General features: G+C 40.6%; 1 long non-coding RNA gene across 1 annotated transcript; it reads right to left on the reverse strand.

Moving 5' to 3' along the window:
• Positions 1-856: 856 nt before the first annotated feature.
• Positions 857-4529, reverse strand: LOC138823832 (uncharacterized). Its single transcript, XR_011370915.1, has 3 exons — positions 4456-4529; positions 2183-2255; positions 857-903 (listed from the first exon to the last, which is right to left on the reverse strand). It is a non-coding gene; the product is annotated as an uncharacterized lncRNA (long non-coding RNA).
• Positions 4530-5634: the final 1105 nt, after the last annotated feature.

Consider the following 5634-nt stretch of genomic DNA (forward strand, 5'->3'; position numbering starts at 1 on the left):
CTTAAAATTCATGGTGTCTCTATATTATCTTGTGGGGTGTCAGTTTTTCTCAGTGCTTGGTATTGAGATCTCAGAACTAATAGATGGACTGTGCTGATTTTTTTTCTTTTACAAAAGATACCAATCTGTTGAGTATACCATTTGCAACATACTCCTACCATTTGCTACATACTTAAACTTTCTGAGGTTTGTCTTAAAGACAATTTTTAAATTTACCCAATTCCTTTTCCAAGGCTTTCTTTACCATTTGCTACATACTTGAACTTTCTGAGGTTTGTCTTAAAGACAATCCTTACTTTTTAAATCCTTTCTTCTCCAAAGAGGACATTTTTTCCCCAATTCCTTTCTCAAAACTCTCTTTACTACCCTCCTCTTTGTTACAATTCCTTGAGCTTCTTTGTGTCTAGAGTTTAAAACTTCCCAATTTTTCCTGTGGCTTGTGAAACCAAGTTATCTCAGAACAACCTCAAGGTACCACTGGGCTGGAGAAGCTTGCTAGATTTTAAGGCTAAGAGTATTACTTCCATTGATAACACACTCAGGTTATTACCATACCAGAGCCAAACTAGGCTGTGACCATAGAGTGGATTTCCTGTCACTATGCACTGAAGTACCTAAGGCAAGCAAGCCAGTGATATCCTTGTCCCCAATATCCACTGTGGGAAGAGAGGGTTTCTGGATATCACCCAAAAGAATGTCCCACAAGATCTTAGATTTAGCAGCAGTCAACCAGGAAGCAGACTCAGGTCATGGAATCAGGAAGGAGTTTCTCCAGGTGGTTGTCAGGACGTCATCGAACTTTACCCATTAGGGTATGCAACAGCAGCAGCAGCAGCAGTAGGGTCTCTCAGTGGCTCCAAGGGACTGTCATACCTCATGCTGGGCTGTAAATTCCTACACAGACTGGTTAAGGATACATTGCATAGGCTTGGCAGACTTTGATCCTGCTAGTTTTTAAGATCTTTAAACAATAGTCCAGGACAATTTACCAAAATCACAACTTTTTTATTAACCAGATATTTTTGTAAATAGACACAGAAGGCTCAGAAGGCTTAGTCTTGTAGCCATCTCTGACAGATGCAGTCTCCACACCTTGCACACCAACAACTATTAACACTATTCTTTATGCCTTTTTTAAAAAAATTATTTTATCTATTTTGCCTCATTTTTTCAAAACTGACTATGGACCCTTGATCTTAAAATGGGGGTAGAAGGGCGAAGTTCCATCTTCTGTAACTTCTTCAAGCTGACTTCAGGGGCATTGATCTTACTTAGCCAGGAACCTATAACCTTAGCCTATTTTACACAGAGGCTATCAGGGTTAGATGTCATTAAGAACAATATTTAACTTTTGACAACTGCACAGACCTTTTCTCCGGCTACAGCAATGTAGCTTGTTTAGCACTCTGGTTTGCAAAAGCATCTTTCTAGATGGCTTAGGAATGTGATCTCTAATGATCCCAACAATGCCTAAGTTATCTTTGCAGGCCTTTAGACAGATATCAATAGAAATACACTCTCAGGTTTACAAAATTTTTCCTGAGCAGATGAACTTCATGTAACTAGTGTCAGCTCAATTAGAGCTGCCAATTAGAGCTTTTGGCACATAAAGGGGTTGAGATTTAAACTATCCCCCACATTTTATAACATTAATTTTTTACTATCACAGAGGACTGGCAAGTTCCTGTCCCTTACAAGGTAGTCATGAACATTATGCATGCTTACAAACTATCTCCCATGACCTCCTGGCTCTGACCAGTTTTGAAGGGCAACACAGAAATGATTCTAGGATCTGACATTTTTGCCATCCAAGCAGTGGCTTACTGTCTCTAGATGTTCCTCCATTGCTTTTGTCCTAGGAGTGTCTTCTCCACATTGGGATAAATGCCTCATTGGCATTTCCCTTTAGCTGGTCGCTGGACCTGAACTCGGGGCCTGAGTGCTGTCCCTCAACTGTACAGTTCAAGGCTAGTACTCTGCCACTATGAGTCCCAAAGCAACTCTGCTTGCTCTTTCAGCACTCTGCTGGCTGAGTAGAGGTTACAGTCTCACAGGGACCTTTTTGTGCCTGGGCTGGCTTTGAACCAGTTTGCAGATCAATGAGTCTTATAAAAGGCCACCTTACTCCAATTAAAAGCAACAAGGCTGTCAACATAGAAGTAGCTTTTAAGCATGCTCTTACCTGAAACTTATTAAGAGTCAAAGTTATATCAAACAAACTTGTAAGAATCCTCTGTGCTTTGCTCTGGGCTTTGCTGGAAAATTAAAAAAAAAAAAACCCTATAAGAGCAAACTAGAATAGCAATCATTTTGATAATACTAAACTTTTTTCTTGGTGTACATTGAGGCCAATGTTAAGAACAATTTTACATTTAAACTTTATATCCAAAAATCCATTTCCTATTTTTTAAGTCTCCTTTAATCTTCTTTTTAATATTGTATAACTCAGTTTTTATTTGCATTTTGAAAAGATCCCTTGAAATCTTGAGGCCAAGTGTCACTCATTACCTCTTGGCTGCTTGTTTTATAACAGATACACATTAAGATTTTTAAACTCAAATGACAATTTTTCCTTAATGCGAAAATAACAATCATCATAACTGAACCAAAAAGCTAGACTTAACACCTTTATAACTTTTAAAAACATCCTAATTGCAGAACATATTTGAAAGTAAGCCACATTATACAAATAACTTTTTAACCCTCTTTTTAAGGCCTTCCTAATTTTAATGTTAACACACACAAGGGAAGTTTTAGCAATACTAATCAGATCATCACATCACTCATTTTAACCATCATGTTTTCAGTGTCTATCTGCAGGGAAAAGAGAGAACAAAGATGGGCCACTCAGCCACTTCTATGGAATGGGCACACACCCAATCTGACTCTTTAGGTTTAGATGAACTGCGTTTGTGCCAGCTTGCCCTCTTTCACCATGCGTGGACTATTCCCCGGGCTTGTCCCACCATGCATGTCCAGCTGAACTGAACTTCTGCTTGTTCACCCCTCACCCCTAAAGATAGGTCTTCTGTTGGCTTCTAAGTTTTTCCCCTTTTCTTATCTCTTGGTTTTCGAATGAAATACACAGTTTTTAGACAGACAGAAAAAGTAATGTCTTTGATGGTGTTAAACTAACCTTTATATTTAAATTTTTAATATTTATCCCCAAATTTTAGCCAAGGGAACTAGATCCCAAAAACCAATGCATTTTTGTTAAGCCAGATAACTTGATTACAGTATAAACAGTCTTATGCATTTAAAACATTAGTTTTTTAAAATACCAGATTTTCTAATTTGCAAGTTAAAGAAACTTTAAAGAGCCATTTAAAACAATGTGAAAAATTTTGAAACATTTTTGTTAATGTCCAAACCTCATAACCTTTTGAACTTTTAAATTTATACTCACCCAATTGTTACAGCATGCTGACAATTCTTATCTTTGAACACATTCACAGACACACAAAAAACAGTCACACTCTGGTTTGCAATAGCATCTTTCTAGATGGCTTAGGAATGTGAACTCTAATGATCCCAACAATGCCTAAATAGACAGATATTAATAGAAACACACTCTCAGGTTTAACCTTTTGAATTTTTAAATTTAAACTCATCCAATTGTTACAGCATGCTGACAATTCTTATCTTTGAACACGTTCACAGACACACAAAAAACACTCACACAGATCTTAAAGCGCGAAAAAATCAAAATCAGTCATACGTACACCTTTTAAAGTTTTTAAACAAAAATTTAAGACAGTATTTCTTTTAAACTAGGTACCTTTGTTGGGCTTTATTTTCCCAGAGCTTGTTTGTCTAGCAAGGCAATTCACTAATTAGTCTCTTGAATCCCTTCTGTTGGAGGAGAGCTGGGGGAGGGGGTCACCTAAAACTAAACTAGTCAGATTTTTTAATCCAATTTTAGACAAGAGCACTTCACAAATTGTTACATTGTCAGGACTAGCTGAAAAAGTCCAAACCAGGCACACAGCCTTCTACACCCTCCTTGCCGGCAGCCTCCACAAGGAGAAAATGCAGCCTGAGGCTTGAAGGGAACCAAACTAGCCCAGCTGGAACTTTTATTCTCCCAGAGATGTTTAAATAAATAAATAACAAAAATACAGATAAACACAAAAAACAAGGATCCACATTTAAAACTGGTACCAATTCTAAAACAGAAATAGACAAAAACTGAAGGCTGAGTTGGGGACTAATGGGCCCAAGTTCATTCCTACCGGAACCCTGTGCTGCTCCCACTCAGCAAGCTGAATCCAGAGTCTGCTTAGTGAGCCTGCCACACTCACCCAGAACTTCCCTACCCCAGAAAACATAAAACAAACACACACACTAAAGTAAACAAGACAAACAAGTGGCCACAAAGACAAAATCAAGACTCAGTGAATGGGGCTACATCTCACCACCATTCGCTTACCAGGCGACTCAACACCCCCTACTCACCTCCGGAGGATTTTTCTTTTAGATTCCTGCAGACGTTGACTGAGGGGCCTTCCAAGGCAGAGGAGAATTCCCAGTCATCTTGGGGCAAAGGAAAAGTAAAACCCCTAGCAGCCGTCCCCTCAGACTGACAGATTCTCCCCCACGCTCAGACCCCCCTCAGCCAAGGCCCAAGGCTGAGATCTAACTGGGGCCACTTGCAGGTGGTCAGTGGCAGCTTCCTAATTGACAAACAAGCAAGTTACAAAAGCAGAAGGAGCAGTTTTTGTTTTCAAACGAACTAGGACAGGGTCTCGGGGTGTCCTAGGAGGGGACTCACTTGTTGTCCCATCTCTATAGAGAATACAAAACACACATTAAAAACGATTAACACTAAACAGAGACAGACAGAACCAGATGCCGCGCGGCAACCAAGTGAATACAGATGAGGAAGGAAATTACAGATGGGAGTGGCCAGCCGTGCCTTAACTCCCCAGAACAGAGAGACACTCGGATCTCTTCCTTCCTTGAGATGACCCTGGAGCAGGACTCCAGGGCAGGACCAAGGCACTGGGCACGTCTGCTTTTCCTTCTGGCCCAAATACAGATTCAGAGGACCCTGGAGCAGGGCTCCAGGGCGGGACTAGGGTACTGGGCACATCTGCTTTTCCCCCTAGTCCAAATACAGATTTGGATCCCAGAACGCAAAACGAAAGTGACAAACACACAAGACAAGAGCTCTATCTTACCTCTTGCTGGTCCTGGAATCTGGGGTTTGGGGGCGCCTGGTTCCTGGCCAATGCACCAAATAAAAGACCCTAATCCCCTAGGATACTTTCATCAATGGGAGGGCACCCCAGAAACTCAGAATCCAGGCTGGGAGATGCAATAAGCAAGAGGAGTTTATTTGACGTTTGCGCAAATGGACTCTCTGCCCCGGTCAGTCAGAAAGCCCCGAGCAGCGGTTACAAGCCTTTTTAAAGGCAAAAATCCACAAGATTAATGCTTAACACACAGTATCCAATGATTGGTCCATTTAAAGGTCACCATATACGCCAACAATCACTTTGCCAAGCGGGAAATTTTGTAACACTCTTTGTAAAACAATTGGCTCATGGTTGGTTTAAGGGGGGGTTACATGGTTACAGGTCTATGATTGGTTGACATTTGGCTTAGCTTGGGGTCTTGCCAGGTGGTCGTTAT

This window comes from Dipodomys merriami, unplaced genomic scaffold, assembly GCF_024711535.1.
Source record: "Dipodomys merriami isolate MVZ:Mamm:240054 unplaced genomic scaffold, mDipMer1.0.p SCAF_1235, whole genome shotgun sequence".
NCBI lineage: Eukaryota > Metazoa > Chordata > Mammalia > Rodentia > Heteromyidae > Dipodomys > Dipodomys merriami.